Here is a 23,725-nt window from a genome sequence, read left to right as displayed (position 1 = left end):
TGTTCAAATGTTCATAGATGACCAGCAGGGTCAAATAATAATCCTGGGCCTCTATACCAGGCGGTGTCAGAGGAAGGCCCTAAAAATGTTCTCCAGCCACCCAAGTCATAGACTGTTCTCTCTGCTACCACACGGCAAGCAGTACCGGAGCTCCAAGACTAGGTCCAAAAGGCTTCTTAACAGCTTCTACCCCCAAGCCATAAGACTCCTGAACAGCTAATCAAATGGCTATTTGCATTGTCGACCTCCCCCCCCATTTTTATGCTGCTGCTACTCTCTGTTTATTGTCTATGCTTAGTTACTTTACCTCTACCTACATGTACATATTACCTCATTACCTCAACTAGCCGGTGCCCCCGCACATTGACTCAGTACCGGTACCCCCTTTATAATGCCTCGCTACCATTATTTTATTGTTGCTCTTTAATTATTTGTTATTTTTCTAATTTATTTTTCTTTTACTTCATTGTATTTTAGTAAAGACTTTCTAAAAACAAATTTTTCTGAACTGCATTTTTGGTTAAGGGCTTGTATGTAAGCATTTCCCTGTAAGGTCTACATCTGTTGTATTCGGCGGATGTAACAAATAACATTTGATTTGATGTACACTCTTATTGTGTGCCAAGGCTATTCGACATGTCCTTGGGGGAATGTTCAAAATTATTTGGTTGTAAACTGCACTCTGTTCCATGTGATTTGGGTGATAAGGAAGCCACATATCCTAACATAGGACAATATACACATCAATTAGTCAAATAGACAAATAATGGAATAAAGTGCATAGCTCATTTTCTTCAGTATGCTTTTCTGCGCTTACAAGTTGGTGGTATGTTGGTGGTTTGGAGGTCAAACAATCCTCCTACTTAGCTCATAGGTACAGTTAAGCAGCAGTAGAATCCAGTCTCCATTAGAAGACACTGGGCATGGTCCTGCTCATGCTGCAACAGGGCCTGAACCTGTTACTGTTTGATGACTAGGAGGACACATTAATTTAGGGATTCAATCTAATTGGCTTTGTGTGGAACGCTAGGAAGAGTCCATATTTATACTTTTTCAGACATAATCAAATTACTTCGGAAACTTTGTTTGTCACATCGTTCCCAACACCCTAGAGTGTTTTCAGTAATTTGGCTGAGATGCATACCTCCTACTCAAAGACGAGTGAAGACTAATGTCATTTCGAGGGGATTATTGTGATCTTTCAACACATCTTCGGAGAGTGAAAAATAAGAGTAAAACACAGAGGCTGTGTCTTAACTTTTTTTCCTCTCTTCTCCTTCTTTCACTCTCTCTCATATTCCTCCCTGGAGCACCGAAAGTCATATTATGTGCTTGTCAAGATGGATAAACCCCACAGCCAAATGTTCAGATGAAAACAAATAACTGGGAGACGTTCATGTAATCGTTTCTGCCAGAGAAAGGCTTTAACAGGAACATAAACACTTCCTGGAGATGGGCCTCCATGTGCTAATTCCCGCATGCTTTTGTTAGCGACTCATTCAACTTCAGGACCATTTCATACTGCACTGTGATGGGATGTCAAAAATGGAGACACGCTTAAAACTATTCGCTGACACGCTTTGCAGCACTAAACACATGAAAAACAAGTAGAGGATTCGCCAAAATGCCGCCCGCCTCTACATACTGTATCTAAATAAAGATAAATCCTTCCATCGTTAAAAAACAACAAGAAAATAAATAAACCCATAAACTTCTATACCCTCATTGACCTTGGTATATTGTTCCAGTATGATCAGATTTTAAAAATAAAATAAAAACTACAAAACAGAGTGGCCAAAGAAGGAAATGGTACCTTATTACGTCAACAAAGCAAGTGTTCTGTTGTTGTCGCCAGGTCCCGAATGCTTCCTGTCTGTACTGATGGATTTCTCACTGGGGCTGCATAGGTCTTTTTCACATGAGAAAAGCCCATTACTGGCACAATTCTCCCACACTTCCTTGCCAGACCAGTTCGCCTTGGCCAACTGTTGCCATGGTAGTCTTTGGCTGGCCCCCCAAGTAGCCCTCGGCCCTCCGACTGCTGCCTTGGACAGAGGAAGTGAAGATGCTTAATTAATGAATTGATTAAGGATAAATTACTTATTTCCTTCATGTCCTTTGTGTCTATTACGGGTGTAACCTTGTTCAACCTAATTATGAAGGGTTTCTTATGCTGTCACTTTGCTATGTGTCCTCATTTAATCTCTGGATATACATCCACAAGAGAGAAACATTGTTAAAGTATAGAACAGATATTTCATAATGTGAAAATACACACATGTTCACCTAATCTTTCCATTCTAGTATATTTGATAGTGCAATAACGGCTCTTTCAGGAAAGGCACTTTGTAAAAGCTTGAGAGAGACCATTTGAGATTGAGAAAGAGATAGCGAGAGGGAGAGAGATACATATTGAGAGAAAAAGCTTTAAACTCTCCTCTTTTAAAATATTTAACTGAAAGGACATGCAAGTTTCCCTGATCTTAACAATTTCCCAGAGTTCTTTAGACTTCACTTAGTCTGCATGGACGATGGCCCAAGTCCATTTCTCTCTTGAACCCAGTCCTGAAACCAAACACTCTGTATCATTACTCTCTCAATTAAAACCTTGCATCTCTTTCAGCTAAATGTCACATCGATATTGGCAAATCAAGTAAACCTCACATTACTTTTAACGGTAAATCTACAGTTATTTTATATTTATGTAGTGAAATGGAGCAGCTATCTTCGGCAGTCAGACGTCTACGATGAAAAAAAAGCCTGTGTGATGTGGTTGAATTCCCGAGCAGTAAAGGAAAACCTTAAAGCCTTGTGGTGGGTAAATCCCAAAGACTAACACGGGTGTTGTTAAAAGGGAGCATTGAGAAGTCAGAGCTTTAGCCTAGCTATATTTCAAAGTGATGTAATACACACAGAGCGCAAAAGCAACTGGATGAAGGGCTGTGGCCATGACCTCTCTGTCTATGTAACTCATCCCGTTGTAACGAGTCACCAATGTCCTGGGATGAGTCAAACCAGAATACAGACCAAGCAATAAAGGGGATTGAAAATACATAAGATGGGAAATAGACATCAATGTTGGGATGTCAATTCAAACTGTAGGAACCTGGGATGATGCCAATTGTGTACTTCTGCAGTTTGGTTTCAACTATGACTAATACAAATATTTAAAAAGAGACTGGAGGACTAATTATGGATGAATTCCATTCTATATTTCTGCTTTGTGAATTATCCCAGTTTTATAGATCAAATAAAAAGCCACCACTCCTCTGACCAGTATTAATTGGTAGTACATTAAAATATGTATGAGCAGCATGATATGATCCTGCTTTAAACCTATCAAACTATGGTATGATGACTTCCCATTGAGCTCACCAGCTTGTAGTCCTAAAAAACAGAAACGAGTTACCTCTGGGTTGTTCGGACATTCCTATTGGGGAAGTAAAATAAATATTTATACTATTTGTCACATACAACGGTGTAGACTTTACCGTGAAATGCTTGCTTACGAGACCTTCCCAAAAGAGGCAGACGTATCCCAAAATATATAATAATAATAACAACAGGAAAAATAGTAACATGAGGAATAAAATACACAAGAATGGAGCTATATACAAGGAGCACCAGCAGCAGATCACTGTGTAGGGTGCAAGGTATTTGAGGTAAATATGTAGATGAATGCAGGTTATGTACATGAAGGAAATCAAGGGAAAGAATGGGGTTTTGGGATAAACGTTGAAAATAATGAGGTCAACAGTTTTAGGAGATCTTATACATTTTGTTATATGAGATAAAATCAGTCAGTTAGCATGACCTTTATGAATTATGAAGCCTTTATGTGCTTTGTGTGCTTTTCCTGATTACATAAATGCTTTACAATTCACAAAAAGGGATGTTACCTGATGAAGAGCATCTCATAGAACAAAACAAATCAGATCGCCTCAGCCTGTGTTTACCACATACCTTATTTTCGGCGGTTATAAAATGATCTAAGAACCCTACAAAAAAAACATTAATTTAGTGCCTACAAAAATATGTCATTTCTATTGCTCTCTATTCACAATTGTGAATGGGACTTGATGGGCAAAACATGTATAAAATGATAAAATGCTTATAATCAGATACAAAACTCAACTTGGATTCTGAAATATCCTCAATAGTTCCACCAAATTACAAAATGCCACATTGGATTCTTTACCCTGGAAGCAGTATATGGACAAGGTATGATAGCAATCCATGATTTGGATTTAGTTCATTTTAGCATTTGTTGCACAAATCAGATTCAAGTCATGGTACCGGTATTAGCATTAGTGTTGATCTGTAAATTCAAATGAATATATCGTAAAGTGTATTTGAATTAGAACCCAACGTCATTAACTGAAAAATCTGTTATAGTCAAGCAATAACTTGACAATGAGACAAGTGAGGGTTAAGCAGTGACAGAGGGCCAGCCATGCGATGGCATGTTGACTGATCAGTGGGCAGAGAGAGAGAGGGTCTGGACCAGCTGGTCAGGTTGTGTAGTGGCCTGCCTGGTGTTTATGTTGTGTAGGGGAAGCAGGGCTGGATGGGGCTTTAGAAGCACCAGGCCTCCCCTGGAGCTGGCTGCTCCGGCTAAATGGACCAGATCAATCATGCCTGACGGCCCTGTGACACTGAGTTAAGGTTCTACTGCAGGCCGCCGCGTTTTTGGACACCGTCGCCCCTGGCAATGCTGGCAGACGTATGCCGATCCTTCCGAAGGCTCGCCAAGCAGATGGCCGAGGCAAGGACGCCGATGGCATGCCTCCATCGCACCCCACCCCTGTCTGTCTAGAGGCGGATGGTGAGAGAGGAAAGTAGAGGAAGGATGGATGGAGGACAAATTGTATGTGGTGTGGTTGCCCGGACCGGGCATGGTTAGGGTTGGATCTATAGGTGGTGGTGGTTTGGGGTGTGGAGGAGAGGAGAGGAGGACTGGGGAGGACAGACGGCTGGCTGTGCAGTATGGTGACATGTCTGAGGTCTGACTGGCACAGCTTCTGTCAGAGTGTGTCTCCCTTGTGACACTGGCAGCCCTGAGCTTGGTGGTGTCCTGAGACAGACTGGGCATGGCTGAGTCTGCTGAAAGACTGAGAGGCAAGGCTGAAAGAGAAGTTGACCTACATCAGCATGTGGGGAGCTGCCTGTCACAATGTCAACTACATACACTGAAATATTGTACTGATCTACAAATTATTTTGATATGAATCAAGAGTGTATTTATATATACACTTTTTTTTTAAATCAACACCTGTTTATCCTGTCAAGAGCGTTTTGATATGTGGTTGTTATAGTGTATTTTACTGTTTATTTGGTAAACGGGCATAATACCACCAAAGATATTTTACAGTATGACCTAATTTTCCATATACCTCCCTTGAAGATTCAACAACCTGGTTCTGAGCCAAACACTGCTCAGCAGACTGACAACTACACCAGATGTGGTCTCATGCAAAGGCAGGTTACGTTTGAAATTCTCATATTTGATCTTTAGTTTGGATACATAGGTAGTTTGTAATAAGCGATTGGCTTTGCACTCTCAGTATATGTTTGAATTGTTTCTGTATTACTTTTCAAAAGGGATGGAGGAATCAACAGGGTTGTTACAGTATTTGATAACAGTGAATCCTTCCATTTCACCTTGTATGTGAGTGGGAAGGACTGTTGTTTTACAAAGTGCCACATTTCTGAAGCCCCCGTACTCTCCACAGTTATCTTCTGGATGGGTATTATGAAACCCCTGTTCCCTGTAATGTCTTTGTCGAAGTAATGATGTTAGTATTCATTTACAATTACATGGAATTGACGGACAAAATTACATGTGGAATTGGACAATTCCTTGAAATAGTAATGTATTTCAAATAATTACAGTCAAGGACATAATTGAAAGACAGCACTAACATGGTGACAACACCGCTCGCGAGCGTTGCAAAATAAATGTACACATACATGTTATTCAATCATTGTACCCACACTGCTCGCGTGCGTCATTGAGCGTCTGCGTAGCTAGGAACTAAAATAGAACATGGTTCTATTTGTGACGATTGACGTGCTGCAAGTCCCACCTCTGCCATCTCCTCATTGGTTTTTAGGAGCATATACAGTACCCACATGCCATCTCCTCATTGGTTTTTAGGAGCATATACCCACGTGGGTGAATGAAAGATGAACTGAGGTCCACGCTCCAGTCCAGTTGGTAGTGGTAATGCACCTTAAAGTTGCTTGCCACCCGCCATATAAAGTCCACAGAAGAAGAAGAAGCCTGAAGGAGAACAGATTACTCTAAACAAACTTTTACCCTTTTATCTGTGGATTGTTCATATCCCAGGACAAATTAGCTAGCAGTAGAAAGCTATCTAGCTAAATTGTCATAAATGTTTCATGCTTTTCAACCTGTCCCCAAATGAATATAGTTGATTAAGAGTTCATTTTGATATTTCAACCTGCATGTCCTAATCGCGTCTGGTGTGGGTGGGCAAATCCACATGTGTGCGATGGAGCATGCTCGCTCGGTCTGGTCAGCATGTAAGGCAGTGTTTACACAAGCAGACCAATTCTGAACTTTTTTCCACTAATTCGTCTTTTGACCAATCATATCAGATGTTTTCAGAGATTATCTTATTGGTCAAAAGACCAATTAGTGAAAAAAAGATCAGAACTAGGCTGCCTGTGTAAACGCAGCCTAGCATGATTTTAGTACTTGGCAAAGCTCTTATGAGCACACCATCAAGGTGTATGCTCTATTTCTAGCAACTCAACAAGACTGATAAATGAATTGGTACACAATAATATCATTTTGCTTATCTCATCAAAACCATAAAGAATGTATGAAGAGGTGAATTTGGTAAAATCCTTCAGTGGCGTGCACAATACAAAGGGCATGGAGGGCATTTCTCTGAAAATATAACACTTTAAGTAATCACTGCTTCATTTGAATTCTAGTGTACATTTAGCGATGATGATACAACTAAGTATTGATTTTCCTTTAAGACCCAAATGGCTTCAAAGGGAGACTGAGCCCATGGAAAAGTAGTTAATGTATCCCTTCTAATAAGCCTGGATGGTGACCAGCAGAGGCCTATAGGTAGAGTCCTATGACACATCCAAATATTTATCGGGGTCATCTCGCCCAGGTTTCGGCCCATGCTCTGGACACTGTAACCAATTGGGGCCTTTTTTTGTTATCATTCTCCTCTCCCAGCACTTGAAATGTAAACAGAGTGTTATGAAAGTGCCCTTTGGCAATGAGGAAAAAACGCGAGGCCACTCTGGCACTTATCCGGCATGTCTTATAAATAAGTAATAGCCCTGGACATGTAGCGGTTAGTTGTGGTGGAAGCAGGTCCCTGCATCAACCCCACCTCTGTTTGCGTTGTGCATATTTCATAAGATGGTGGTGGGAGTTGGGGTGGAGGGGGGTGGAATAAAAGGACCATATACAGGCCCCGCTCTGTTCACTGTCATGCCTCTGCTACTATTAATAATACCAAGTATCCTCTCTCCTGATAGAAGTCCATGCCATTTTCCCCCAGCCTTTCTGTATTTGACAACAAAATTAAGCCGCTGTTATAACAATTTAAATGCCATGGAGGACACTGCACGGGTTGCTGGGTGTTAGCTTAATGAATTACATGTTGTTTCCTTTATGCTGTCCAGCTTACCAGACGATTAATTGGCCTAAGTTGGTATGGGAAAGTACAGTTGGTAATTTATTTTGCTCACAAAATTGAATTTACATATTTTGCAGGCAATCTTATCCAGAGTTACAGGACCAAATAGGATTGAGTGTCTTGCTCCAGATTTTTCACCTAGTCGGCTCGGGAATTAGAACCAGCGACCTTTCAGTCAATGGCCCTAGTTTGCCTGCAACTCCTAACTGCAACGATCTATTCGCTGATTTATAGGTCATAGTTCCTTCAGTGTTTTTCATCATGAATCTTGTTCTGAAAGCAGCTCTGCGTAGTGGTCACAAGCTGGCACAGCCACAAAGTCATAAAATCTCATTTTAAACCTAACCCTAATCTCAATCACACTGCTAACCCTAATGCCTAACCCTAACCTTAAATTAAGACCAAAAAGCACTTTTTTTCATTAATTTTTACAATATAGACAAGTTGGACTTTGCAGCTGGCCTATCTAAAGGGAAATCGATCAGTTATGCCTCCAGGACAAGACTCATGACAATAAACGTCAACCTACAATAATGCTTTTGCCTTTTGTCTTTGTTTTGATATGTCTGATATTCCTTGATCCCCTATGAAAAAAAAAGTGGATTAATGGTAGGGGCTAGAAAAACTATGGAGTCAAGTGAATTAACACCATAGTGGAGGAAATTGAGTTCGCTCAGCTACTCTACAGTCAAATTGAATAGGAGATTCATAATAATCACTCACAGTTTCACAGTTTGCATCAATCAATGCCCTTCATCTGGTCATGACGTCATCCTGTAGGTCATCTCATCTGGATGGATCAGCATCTTGTTTACTCATCCCTCAAAAACACACTACATTATTAATGCACAGGAAGGGGGAGGACCCTCAGAGCCATGATAACTGACAGTTACCGCACAGCTGGTATCATTTTGTGGCCTCCAAAGGAGCACTCGCGTAAAAAATGGTCTTGTTCACTGGATTCTCATGGAAATCTTGAAACATTACAAACAATTTTGTATTTCAAAGAGAAACATTTGCATTGTGAAGGATTGTTTACAATTATAGAATAGCCTCCCAAAATAATAAATCAGTTTGTCTTGTTAGCTATACCATACTTTAAATGGATTTAAAGGTCCAATACAGCCATTTTTAACTCAAAATCAAATAATTTCTGGGTAACAATTAAGAACCTTACTGTATTGTTTACAATTAAAATGGTCAAAAAGAAAGAAAAATAGCTTCTTAGCTAAATGGAATTTCTCAATCAAACATTTTCTAAGACTATCTGGGAGAGGTCTGAGTGAGACAGGGGCCTAATTGGAGGAACCTAATGAGAGGGACGAGTAACCGGAAACTAGCTGTTATTTGCAGAGAAAAAGAAAAACTATCTTTGTTACATTTGATCTATTCACAAAATGTAATTTTCACAATTTCACAGTATTAATCCAACCTCATGGTGTATATACAGTTGAAGTCGGAAGTTTACATACACTTAGGTTGGAGTCATTAAAACTCGCTTTTCAACCACTCAACAAATTCCTTGTCAACAAACTATAGTTTTGGCAAGTCGGTTAAGACATCTTCTTTGTGCATGACACACGTAATTTTTCAAAAAATTGTTTACAGACAGATTTTTTCAATTAGAAATCACTGTTTCACAATTCCAGTGGGTCAGAAGTTGACATACACTAAGTTATCTGTGCCTTTAAACAGCTTGGAAAATTCCAGAAAATGATGTCATGGCTTTAAAGCTTCTGATAGGCTAATTGACATAATTTGAGTCAATTGGAGGTGTACCTGTGGATGTATTTCAAGGCTTAACTTCAAATACAGTTCCTCTTTGCTTGACATCATGGGAAAATCAAAAGAAATAAGCCCAAGACCTCAGAAAAAAGATTGTCTGGTTCATCCTTGGGAGCATTTTCCAAATGCCTGAAGGTACCACGTTCATCTGTACAAACAATAGTACCCAAGTATAAACACCATGGGACCACGCAGTCGTCATAAACCTCAGGAGGGAGATGCGAAAAGTGCAAATCATTCCCAGAACAACAGCAAAGGACCTTGTGAAGATGCTGGAGGAAACAGGTACAAAAGTGTCTATGTCCACAGTAAAACAAGTCCTATATCGACATAACCTGAAAGGCCACTCAGCAAGGAAGAAGCCACTGCTCTAAAAACCGCCATAAAAAACCCAGACTACGGTTTGCAACTGCACATGGGGACAAAGATCGTTCTTTTTGGAGAAATGTCCTCTGGTCTGATGAAACAAACAAAGAACTGTTTGGCCATAATGACCATTGTTATGTTTGGAGGAAAAAGGGGGAGGCTTGCAAGCCGAAGAACACTGTTGTGTCTTTGGCATTAATAAACTGAAAATTAATCTTTATCAAATGATTCCCTGTAATTATTATTACGCAATTAAACTGATTAATCATGTAACTGTAATTAACTAGGAAGTCGGGGCTCCAATGAAAATACTCAGATTACAAAGTTATAATTTTCCTAATATAACTTTTCAGATATTTTCATATCTGATCAATAATCTTCTGATTAATGAGTTCTGCTTTACCTCACGTTAGTCTCATTCCAAACATCGTAAATTGTTGGTTATCTGCACGAACCCAGTCTTCACTATGAGTCATCTATACATCAATTGTCTTAATTAATTTATTAATTAACTAACTAAACAATCACAGAAGTGCACACACAAACAAACAAAGTAAATATGGTTACAAGAAATGATAGGGGAATGTGCCCTAGTGGGCTAAACCGGCATGGCGACTTGTTAGACAAAAGGGGAGTGGGGGTCAGCTGAGAAGTCACAGCAGAGTTGATAATTCTAACAATTGAAATGCTAATCCTTTGCACATGAATGCTCACTCATTCGGGAACAATTGCAATCAATATATATATTTACGCTCAGTGTGTTTACGCTCTGGATCTCTGTTGAAAAGTTTGTTTCTGTTGGAGAGTGTCTGTCGTCTCTCTCTCTCTGTCGTGGTTAGAATAGATAGTTCAGAGTGACATTCATTCATGTCGTTATAGAATAGGTGTTTCGGCGGTTGTCGGTCTCGCGTTCAATGATACCGAATTCCTAGCTGAAGACTAGTAATTAATATCAAAGACTTGTTCTTATTCTGTCGGTATCGATAGTCTAAGAGTTTAACCACGTGGGATGGTTAAAAGATTCAGCAGGCAGTTACACCAGCTCTGCTTACACTTCCCTCCCCATCTAGGGGTCTATGGGAGGAGATATCTACATCCACAGGCCAGAGAGCCACGGTGTGTGTGTGTGTGTGTGTGTGTGTGTGTGTGTGTGTGTGTGTGTGTGTGTGTGTGTGTGTGTGTGCGTGTGCGCGTGTGAGGGGGCAAGAAAGGGCTCTGATAACAAACGACCACCTTTTGCCAGATACACACTGCCCCTGCAATTGTCAGATCACAATTTACTCTGGATAAAAAAACAAATAACATGTCTTCAGAAATCCCAACTGTATTTTCCCCTTATCCCCCACAGTCAGGGGAAGGCTGTGATCTGATCTGTAAGAAGGGTTGAGATAAGGTATGGAGTGAGGTGAAATGAGGAATGGGATGGGACGGGGGAATGGGGTTGGTTGCATGTACCATATAATAATAATCACGATTAGAGTGGATAGGTTAGGGTGGATGATTAGGTTACAGTTGATTAGAGTGAATAGGGTAGGGCCCATCTCAGCCTGTACTGAGGGACTGTGCTAAATAGGCAAGCATCTCCACCCCTCTCTGGGACCAGGATAAATCTGTCTTCCGCTGTGACTAGGCAACCAGTCTTAATGTTGTGCACACATAAACTTGTGCTCCTCTCTAATTTAGTTCTGGTGACGCTTCAGTTTTTACCTCAGCTGAACAATCTAGCCATGACTCACCATCAGTCTACTAGTGTTAACCATTGCCTATGACGGGACAGAGTTTCACTCCATGCTCTTTCTCTGTAAAGGAAAGGCATAGAAACCCAAATAAAAGCATGGAGATAGTCTTACTATTTCTATAATTTTTCTCTCTGTAGCTTTAATCCAACCTATGTCTCTTCCTCACTTGTCTGCAGTATGTGACCTTTTTCTGCTCTTCACTTTGCACTAGATTCCAGACAACTTGAACATGTAACACAGTTCTACTATAAATGGTTCATGCTAATTACATTTGATGATCATCCAATCCAGTGGTTCTCCCACTGCTTTTATTCATTGTACATTTCTGTAGAAACTTTGCAATACCATCCATGATAGCAGCACCCTTTCCCATTCCCTGTCCCACCCTACTTACAGTACTTGTCCCTGAAACCATGTCTCAAAGCTACTCCACTCCTTACCCCAACTCCCGTCTCACCTAACTCCCTTTCCTCACCCCTCTGCCCCATCCTTACACTCTCATCAGGGCCGTATGTGCCCCTCAGCCAGCAGGCACCATGGACCATGAAAATGTGTTTTTCATCTGAAAGTTCAAGGTGCTAGCATTACAGGTTGCAGTAAAGACATTTCCACCCTTGAAATAGAGCATCCTTATCAGAAATAAAACAAGACTGAAACAAGGCTTCAGCACAACTACCCACTTTCACTAAATAACTCAAATCAAGAGCATCACCTTGTATCTTCCATAACTCCAGCAAATTAATAAAGATGAGCAACATATTACAATTCCAAGTATCGAGCATAAGCATTCTGTCTATAATGATACAATGTTATGATCTAAATAGACCGCTGACAGATAATGCCTGGAAATCCCAGTCAGTATAAAATGTTCATATGGGACTGTCCTGTCCTGGGATGCTCAGATTAGATTTGGAGCCCTGGGCAGAGAACAATTCCATACTTAATGTGAGAGCTGACAGAGGCAGTTGTTTGAGGGATGCAAATGGATATATTGTGTTCTGGACCCAAAAGCTGCCAACATTGTGATGAATAATAACATTTAATTCAGTTCCTCCATCTCTCACTCAGTATGTTGAAATATTAGGCTGACCTTTCCCACAGTACTTTTCACTTTGGGGTGGAGTTTGGGCCAAACACTGGTCTAGCCTATATCACACTAGTCTATGTGTCATTCCACAAAATGAGTGCTTCCTCTGTCCATTTGATATTTTAAGTAGTAATTGTGCACCAATATTGAATTTTAAAAGCCTGTTATATTAAATGAAATGCACTTTAATATGGACCACGTGGATAATTGTTATGAGAATTTCGTTATCAATGTTCATAAACTTCAATTAATCTACTCAGTCTGCAACCCAGAGTTCGTACGGTTCTGGTTTAAATGAAACAGACAGATTTCCCAGCTTACAATAGTCAAAACGTTTCATTCACGAGAGCACTCTGAAGTCCATTATACAAACCCAGTCTTTATAACACACACAAACAAGTTCAAATCTTAAGCTACGCCTTGCTCAGACAGTCTGTGTTTTACCACTACACAGATACATTGTTTATTCTGCAACATGTTTCATAATTTTCTGCAAGCCTAACAGTTTCTCCCCTCCACGGGTGGAGACAGAATGTCCTGTAAGGAACACAGTATTACAACTTGTCTGTTGATAGCTCCTCTTATCATTTGTTTCCCACTTGCACCCTGCATACATACTAAAAAGGAACAAAAGGTCCTTGTGCTAATTCTGACAAAAACTACACACATCATCTGACTATAGTTTTATGATTCTAATAAATTTCATACAATTATATGGTTTCAGGGTGGACTATTTTTAGTCATTCTCTTACCATTACCTTAAACACATAAATCATGTGAATTTCTATCATATCAATAATTCAATAAATCAGATTTTTTTTTTATATGAATTAAGACTTCCTAAAGTGCCAAAATTGTGCAATTTGACATGTCCCTCTGTGATTTACAGGAATATTTTAAGTGTGCAGAGACTTTATCCTGTTTCTCCAGGTTTGCCTTTTGCTCCAGCACCTTCACAAACCAGCTTTGGGTGTGCGGTAGTTTCTGCCTATAGCCTACTGAACCCCAAAATTTCTCCAAGTGTTCAATATCATTGTGAAGTCTTAGGTATTTTGTTGCTTTGAAAAGTAAGTTTGTTATTCATTTCGTGTGATTAGTGATTCATTTACATCTGACCCTCATTAAACGATAGCCCTTTATTAAATTAAATGTGTCAAGGTCAACCCTGTTAAGTGAACTGAACTCTCATTTTTATATGATGAAATTATAACAAAAAATCAAGAGAAACATTGAACACAGTATAATCATACATCTAATAGTTAAATAGTGTAAAAGCAGGTGAACTGGTTTTACTCTTTTTGCCCATTTTCTGATGTCTTGTGGTGGAAAACTGAGTGGCTCGAGCATAACAAGTCAACCCATGCTTTAAAAATTACTTCTTTTTTTGTGAAGGTTGCATTCAATTGTGCCTCCCTGTTGCACACAACAAGCTTCCATTCCCCCTGTCACAAGGGGATTTAAAGCTGATTTAAGATGAAATTGTCAACCCTGTTACGGTCAACCCTGTTATCTTCTTTGTCAGGTAATAGTTACTTACTATAGTCATTATTTTATTAACCTTTAAGATGGAAAAGGTATATGACAGTATAAGAGTCTTATGATGATTATAACATTTGTTACCACCTTCAATTCTTGCACATTTTCTCATAAAAAGTATATTTCAACACGGTCCGTTCAGGCAAATTTGCCAAACTGCTAACCTTGGAACCAATCAGAACTCCTGTACATACCCCTCGTGATAAAGGCAGCCAATGGCCTGCTTCTATCTACAATGTAAACACAGCCTCTTGTGAAAACACGAGCTGCTGTCTGATGAAGAGGAACAGATCTAGCTAGCTCCCAAAGACTGAAATAAGATAAGTATCTGTTTGAGTGTACTTGATATATGCAGCATGCGAAACGAATTGCCTTGATCGTACAAAGAGGTAACTTTGTTGACAATTTAGCCAATTTATTGAAAGCATGCCAATGTTACAGTTTCACTAGCCTAGCCAGCTATTCCAAATGTCAATTTGTGTTTCATTAGCTATCTCTGTCAATGTATTACATTTTCTTATCATGTTTTTGCATGATTATACACTGCTCAGAAAAATAAAGGGAACACTAAAATAACATATCCTAGATCTGAATGAATGAAATATTCTTATTAAATACTTTTTTCTTTACATAGTTGAATGTGCTGATGACAAAATCACACAATGTGATCAATGGAAATCAAAGTTATCAACCCATGGAGGTCTGGATTTGGAGTCACACTCAAAATTAAAGTGGAAAACCACACTACAGGCTTATCCAACTTTGATGTAATGTCCTTAAAACAAGTGAAATTGAGGCTCAGTAGTGTGTGTGGCCTCCACATGTCTGTATGACCTCCCTACAACGCCTGGGCATGCTCCTGATGAGGTGGTGGATGGTCTCCTGAGGGATCTCCTAACAGACCTGGACTAAAGCATCCGCCAACTCCTGGACAGTCTGTGGTGCAACGTGGCGTTGGTGGATGGAGCGAGACATGATGTCCCAGATGTGCTCAATTGGATTCAGGTCTGGGGAACGGGCGGGCCAGTCCATAGCATCAATGCCTTCCTCTTGCAGGAACTGCTGACACACTCCAGCCACATGAGGTCTAGCATTGTCTTGCATTAGGAGGAACCCAGGGCCAACCGCACCAGCATATGGTCTCACAAGGGGTCTGAGGATCTCATCTCGGTACCTAATGGCAGTCAGGCTACCTCTGGCGAGCACATGGCTGTGCGGCCCCCCAAAGAAATGCCACCCCACACCATGACTGACCCACCGCCAAACTGGTCATGCTGGAGGATGTTGCAGGCAGCAGAACGTTTTCCACGGTGTGATGTTTGGATGTACCGATCCTGTGCAGGTCTTGTTACACGTGGTCTACCATTGCGAGGACGATCAGCTGTCCATCCTGTCTCTCTGTAGCGCTGTCTTAGGCGTCTCACAGTACGGACATTGCAATTTATTGCCCTGGCCAAATCTGCAATCAGTGCCTCTTTGCTTGACATCATGGGAAATTCAAAAGAAATAAGCTAAGACCTCAGAAAAAAATTCATAGACTTCCACAAGTCTGGTTCATCCTAATGTGGCATTTATAATGTCAACATGAATGAAAATAGTGGGTACTTGATTACTGTATTAGATGTAGATTTACACTTCTTGTCTCATGCAATTTTGTATATTTTAATTGTTACTTGGAATAAGACTGATAGCTAAAATGTTCCTTGTCCTGGAAAGACATGCTAGATAGTGATAAAGCTATCTGCTCCTGATCTACTTGTTGTAACTAGCTACAGTGCCTTGCAAAAGTATTCAAATCAAATTTAAAATCAAATTTACTTATAGCACTTCTTACATCAGCTGATATCTCAAACTACTGTACAGAAACCCAGCCTAAAACCCCAAACAGCAAGAAATGCAGGTGTAGAAGCACGGTGGCTAGGAAAAACTCCCTAGAAAGGCCGAAACATAGAGAGGAACCAGGCTATGAGGGGTGGCCAGTCCTCTTATGGCTGTGCCGGGTGGAGATTATAACAGAACATGGCCAAGATGTTCAAATGTTCATAAATGACCAGCATGGTCAAATAATTATAATCACAGTAGTTGTCGAGGGTGCAACAAGTCAGCACCTCAGGAGTAAATGTCAGTTGGCTTTTCATAGCCAATCATTGAGACTATTTATACCGCTCCTGCTGTCTCTAGAGAGTTGAAAACAGCAGGTCTGGGACAGGTAGCACGTCCGGTGAACAGTTCAGGGTCCATAGCCGCAGGCAGAAGAGTTGAACCTGGACCAGCAGCACGGCCAGGTGGACTGGGGACAGCAAGGAGTCAGTAGGTAGTCCTGAGGCATGGTCCTAGGGCTCAGGTCCTCAGAGAGAGAGAAAGAAAGAGAGAATTAGAGAGAGCATACTTAAATTCACACAAGACACCGGATAAGACAGGAGAAGTACTCCAGATATAACAGACTTGGCCCCCTTGGCATTTTTCCTATTTTGTTGTACTACAACCTGTAATTTAAATAGATTTTTGGGGGATTTCATGTAATGGACATACACAAAATAGTTCAAATTTGTGAAGTAAAAAAAAAAAAACTTGTTTGAAACAATTAAAAATGTTGTTGTTTTTTTTAAGTGGTGGGTACATACAGTGGGGAGAACAAGTATTTGAAACTTTAAAGAAAAATATGTATATATGTTTTATTTCACCTTTATTTAATCAGGTAGGCTAGTTGAGAACAAGTTCTCATTTGCAACTGCGACCTGGCCAAGATAAAGCGTAGCAATTCGACACATACAACAACACAGAGTTACACATGGAATAAACAAAACATACAGTCAATAATACTAGAAACAATAAATAAATACTAGAAATAATAGAAACACTGCCGATTTTGCAGGTTTCCCTACTTACAAAGCATGTAGAGGTCTGTAATTTTTATCATAGGTACACTTCAACTGTGAGAGACGGAATCTAAAACAAAAATCCAGAAAATCACATTGTATGATTTTTAAGTAATTCATTTGCATTTTATTGCATGAGTATTTAATACATCAGAAAAGCAGAACTTAATAGTTGGTACAGAAACCTTTGTTTGCAATTACAGAGATCATACGTTTCCTGTAGTTCTTGACCAGGTTTGCACACACTGCAGCAGGGATACTGGCCCACTCCTTCATACAGACCTTCGCCAGATCAGGCAAATGACAGGTCAAGGCAGGCGGGGGTCGATAATCCAGAGTAGAGGCCAAGGTACAGGACGGCAGGCAGGCTCAAGGTCAGGTCAGGCAGAGTGGTCGGGCGAGTACAGGGTCAGGACAGGCAAGGGTCAAAAACCAGGAGCATGAGAAAAGAGGAACTGGAAAAAGCAGGAGGTGAGACACAAAACGCTGGGAGGCTTGAACAAACGAGACACACTGGCAACAGGTATAAATACCCAGAAGATAAGTGGGGAAGATGGGCAACACCTGGAGGGGATAGAGACAAGCACCTGGGAAACAGATTAGGGCATGACAGTACCCCCACTCTAGGGACACCACCTGCATTCAACCTGGGCTGAAAGCTGGTTGACTGGGGTGCCGGTGGTGAAAGTCAGGAACCCAGCACCTCTCCTCCGGGCCATAACCCTCCCAGTCAACCAGGGACTGGAAACCCCTGCCCTGTGATCGAACCCTCAGGAGGCGTCTTACCATGTACGCTGGCTGGCCATCGATAACACGGGGGAGGGATGGGCCTAGAAACAGAAGACAAGGGGCATTCATACATGGTTTTGACTCTAGACACAGAAAAGGTAGTGAAAATGTGGAGGGTACGAGGCAACAGAGGACGATCAGCAGACGGGCTAATGATCTTGTAGCGGGAGGAAAAGGTCTCAGCTTCCGGGGGTGTAGCTGCGGCACTATAGCAGCGTGATAGCGCCTCAGGCTTGACCATATTCAATACCGGTCGATGCTGCGGAAGAAAAGTGGCCTTACTGAATCCCTCCTGGAGGTCCTGGTGCTCTGCGGAGCTGGCGGAGAAATCCGGGGCAATTCCCAAGCCCCCAGGAAGACATCCCGGGGCAGGCAGAGCTGACTTCAGGAAATGAGTGTGGCAGGGTGGCATGGAGAGTGTACTCACTCCAATGACTGAACTAGGTCTCTTGAAGGGACAGGTAGACACAAAATGACAGACCGTACCGCAATACAGACAACTCTGGGTCTCAAGTCTGCGTACTCGTTCGGTTGGAGACAGCCTAGCCCTGCTGAGCTGCATCGGCTCAGGAAGAAGTGAATCGGTAGTCTCCGGAGTCTCTTGTAGGGACAGGTTGGATCCCTGAGTGAGCGATTGGGACCGCAATCGGATCTCTTCTCCCTCCTACGTTTCCGTAGTCGACCATCGAACCGGATGGTTAAAGCGATGAGTGAGTCGAGATCCGTCTGTAGTTCTCGGACTGCCAGCTCACCCTTTACCTCCTCCGATAATCTGTGCAGGAATGTGTCGAGCAGCGCTTCCGGGTTCCAGGTACCCTCTGCTGCTAGCGTGCGGAACTCCACCGCACAGTCTGCCACACTGAGGGTGTCCTGCCGAAGCTGGAGTAACTTCCAGACAGGTTCTCTCCCAGACACCGGAGCCTTAAACTTTTCTCACCTCCGCCACGAATACCTCCATCCTGAGGCAGACGTTGGATTGTTGCTCCTAACCCGCCGTGGCCCAGGCGAGTGCCCTCCTGTACATCAGCGTATTAATGTACGCTATCTTCGAGTGGTCCGAGGGGAACAAAGATGGCTGCAGCTTGAAAACGAGGGAGCACTGGGAGAGAAAGGCCCTGCAGGTTCTGGAATCTTCATCGTAGCGCTCTAGGGGAGGTAAGCAGTGTTCCAGGGAAACCGGGGTGATTGCGCTGCTTCCGTAGGCAACCCACGGATTGCTCCCACATCACGTCCAAGGTTAGGTTGTGATGTTCGGACACGGCCTGGAAACCTTCCATCAGAATGCGAAGCAACTCCTCGTGCCTACCAATGGTGGCTCCTTGAGAGGAGGTGGCGTTGCGGAGCTGGTCCAAGTCTGCTGGGTCAGTCATGGCCAGTTCGTACTATCAGGAATCAAGGTAAGACCCAAGTGTAGACTGTGTGAAGTAACAATGTTTAATGTAACAACAGGGTCAGGCAAACAACGGGAAAATGCAGGCGGGGGTCGATAATCCAGAGTATAGGACAACAGGCAGGCTCAGGTCAGGCAGAGGTCGATAATCGAGAGGTGGAGCAAAGGTACAGGACGGCAGGCAGACTCAGGGCAGAGTGGTCATGCGGGTGGGTACAGGGTCAGGACAGGCAAGGGTCAAATATCAGGAGGACGAGAAAAGAGAAACTGGAAAAAGCAGGAGCTGAGACACAAAACGCTGGTAGGCATGAACAAATAAGACAAACTGGCAACAGACAGACAGAAAACACAGGTATACATACCCAGAGGATAACTGGGGAAGATGGGCGACACCTGAGGGAGTGGAAACAAGCACAAGGACAGGTGAAACAGATCAGGGCGTGACAGAAAGTGGTAAATTGTGGAAAATTATGCAAAATTACTGAATATACCATTTCTTCTAACAACGTGGAGTAACATCTGCCAGCCGTATATTAAATTGTCCAAAGTCATGTAAGATGCAATCTTAGGGCAAATGAACTAACCAGCCTAGGTAGTTTTAGCTAGCACTGTAACTTAGCACAAGAATGTAGTCTTAGCCCTTTCTTGCAGTCAATGAACAAACGTGCGCTCTTTGGTCTCATGGGTGGAATGTAATTAATATTTTTCATAATTTCATAATTAATAAAGATTATAAAAAAATGGCGCATAACATCAACTAGTCATAGTGTGCATAATTGCCAACTCTTCTATTACCTTGTGTCAGTTTCTATTCAATCTAAAAAATATAAACTGGTTTGGCACCAGTTTGTGAATACTGCTTATCTAAGATTAGTTTAGTAACTCTGGTTTCTACACTATGAAAACATCTGTTAAAAACAGTCTTGGGGGGACTGATCTGGTATCACAGGCTAGGGAATAATGGATTTCATCCTATACCAACAAAAAGAGGAAGCAATTTTGAATCTGTGGTTTGCAGTTTAAGATAAGGACATGAAACTACACTGAACTGCAAAATGCCACAATTTAAAGGATTTTACTGAGTTACAGTTCATATATGGAAATCATTCAATTGAAATGAATTCATTAGGTCCTAATCTATGGATTTCATGTGACTGGGAATACATATATGCACCTTTTGGTCACATATACCTTACAAATAAGGTAGGGGCATGAATCAGAAAACCAGTAAATATCTGGTGTAACCACCATTTGCCTCATGCAGTGCCTTTACATCTCCTTCACATAGAGTTGATCAGGCTGTTGATTGTGGCCTGTGGAAAGTTGTCCCACTCCTCTTCAATGGCTGTGCTAAGTCGCTGGATATTGTCGGGAACTGGAACACTGTGTCGTACACGTCGATCCAGAGCATCCCAAACATGCTCAGTGGGTGATATGTCTGGTGAGAATGCAGGCCATGGGAGAACTGGAATGTTTTCGGCTTCCAGGAATTGTGTACTGGGGCGTTGCATTATCATGCTAAAACATGAGGTAATGGCGGCAGATTAATTGTACGACAATGGACCTCAGGATATCATCACGGTATCGCTGTGCATTCAAATTGCCATTGATAAAATGCAATTGTGTTCGTTGTCCATAGCTTATGCCTGCCCATACCATTACCCCACTGCCGTCATGGGGCACTCTGTTCACAATGTTGACATCAGCAAACTGCTCGCCCACACGTCGCCATACACTCTGTCTGCCATCTGCCCGGTACAGTCGAAACAGATTCATCCATGAAAAGCACACTTCTCCAGCAGGCCAGTGGCCATTGATAGTGAGCATTTTCCCACTGAAGTCAGATACAGCGCTGAACTGCAATCAGGTCAAGACCTTGGTGAGGACTGTGAGCATGCAGATGAGCCTCCCTGAGATGGTTTCTGACAGTTTGGGCAGACATTTTTTGGTTCTGCAAACCCACAGGTTCATCAGCACTCTGGATGGTTGATCTCAGATGATCCCGCAGGTGAAGAAGCCGAATGTGGAGGACCTAGGCTGGCGTGGTCTGCAGTTGTGAGCCCGGTTGGATATACTGCCAAATTCTCTAATATGATGTTGGAAGCGGCTTATGTTAGAGAAATTAACATTAAATTATCTGGCAACCGCTCTAGTTCACATTTCTGCAGTCAGCATGCCAATTGCACACTCCCTCAAAACTTGAGACATATTGTGTTGTGTGACAAAACTGCACATTTTTGAGTGACCTTTTATTGATAATGATGTGCTATGATCATGTATGATGATCACCAGTGTAATGAACAAGATGTTTAACCAGCTTCTTGATATGCCACACCTGTCAGGCGCATGGGTTATCTTGGCAAAGGAGAAATGCTCACTAACAGGGATGTAAACAAATTTGTGCACATTTGAGAGAAATAAGCTTTTTGTGTGTATAGAACATTTCTGGGATCTTTTCATGAAACATGTGAACAACACTACATGTTGGGGTATTTTTTTTAAAAATTCAGTGTATGTTAGGGGTTCACCTTTCTACCTATAATCTGCTAACCAAATTATAATTGTATTTACACATTTTAAATCGTTTTTTTGTGCTAGTAGTTGGTGCTACTGTCTTCCATTCCTTCTAGGAATCAAGAAGTTTTCATTTATTTGTGGAATAAATGCAGTGGGACATGGATTCAGCTCGACTTTAGGACACTCACAGGGTATGAACAGTTTGTTTCAAGGATTAAATACATTTAAATACATTTTATTTACCCTCCATTTCATCAGAGAGTCCTACTGAGATCGAAGGTCTCTTTTGCAGAACAGTTCTGAATTACAGAAATACACACACAAAATATAAATACAAAATACAAGTATTAAAAATGAACACATTCATCAGTTCTGAGGTCCTCAATCAGCTTTCTGTGTAATATATCTCCAGACAGAGAGAATGCCCACTAGAAAAATAGCAAGTACTCTACTAAACACTCACCATGATTTCCCACGTACATGGACCTGCACAACCTTGGATTTATTGCATTACGCTGTACAGTACTGACAGGTAATCAGTGCGTAATACACTAATTAGTAGGGGGATCACTACCTTAAAGTAATGATCCAAGCCAAATCTCTTGCTCTCTCTATCTTCACCTGAGAGGTCCAGGGTGTTTGAAGGGGGTTCAACTTCTGTAATGTCTTCCTGTCTCTGGCGTTGTGCTATGGGATATTATACACATTATCTCCCTGATGCTAGGTTACACTGGATACAAGGCCATTACTTAATCCCCCAGTTTGTGGCATTTTCAGCAACTGGCCTATAATTACTCAATTTCGATGGCCCAGTTCGTTTGGATTTGAATAATTGTTTGGTGAATCTGCTCTGAATCTCAAAGTATAGTGGTAGTGTACCTGGGCTGGCGGGCCATTGTGGTGAAGTAATTTCACAGTGTAGAATCAAGTAGAGCTGATAGAGCTTGTTCTCACAGGTCTCCTGTCTCTGAGTTCTGAGTCAATGTTGTGCCTCTGTGTTGGACGTCAGTGTGTCCTGGGATTACACACACACACACACACACACACACACACACACACACACACACACACACACACATACTTATCTATTACTTTCCATACAAATATGTCAATGGAGGAGCATGTCACAGCATGACTAAGTGAGTCAAGACAGCAGCAGGCAGCAGCATTTCATTACTTTCCTTTACAGCCGTTTCTCCATCAACACTCCTTTATGGGCCCAAAGCTCCCTCATTGTGGGGATTTGGTATTGTATGCTTTCCATTTGTCAGTGGATCACATTTCAGAGGCAGCCCATTTGTACAGTAACTCCTGATGACAATGCCATTGTACACAAATTACAGATACACATTTCTCAGTCCTCCCCTCAGGAATAGCAACTTCTTTTGCCCACCATAAACACAATGCCATAATAATGGTCTCATTATGAGAAAACCAGAGACATTTTGTCTGTAACAGGAGAGCACATTTTCTTGCACATAACATCCTCAATAGAGTTTTACTGTACCTACTGGATGGTACTGTAGTAGGAGTTCCAATGGTTGTAATCCTCTCCCTAATATCAATTCCATGTGGCAAACATGGTAAACAAATACACCTCTTTTCTGTAAGGAACCTGTTTATTGAACCTCTTTCCTACTGCCTGGTGTATTTCAGCAGACTTCATTTCCAAGACCCATTCAATCTTTCAATAAATTTGACTGACCCACCATGGTTGACAATTTTGAATGTGAATATACGATTAACTATCATGAAAACTAACGGAACTGATAGTGTCCTATCCACATCCCACCCCCTGTGCCCTTGTCTTCCCTAATCCTTCTGTAGTCCACAGCAGAGAAGACCAAGAGGAAGCATGCTGCTAATGCTCTTCAGTGGAGATTTTTTTTTCAGTGGGGATACATCTCACCAAAGGAAAGACTTCCTGACCCACAATCCGCTTAAAC

The sequence above is a fragment of the Oncorhynchus mykiss genome, chromosome 11 (assembly GCF_013265735.2).
Source record: "Oncorhynchus mykiss isolate Arlee chromosome 11, USDA_OmykA_1.1, whole genome shotgun sequence".
Classification (NCBI taxonomy): domain Eukaryota; kingdom Metazoa; phylum Chordata; class Actinopteri; order Salmoniformes; family Salmonidae; genus Oncorhynchus; species Oncorhynchus mykiss.
This window is presented reverse-complemented; position numbering follows the sequence as displayed.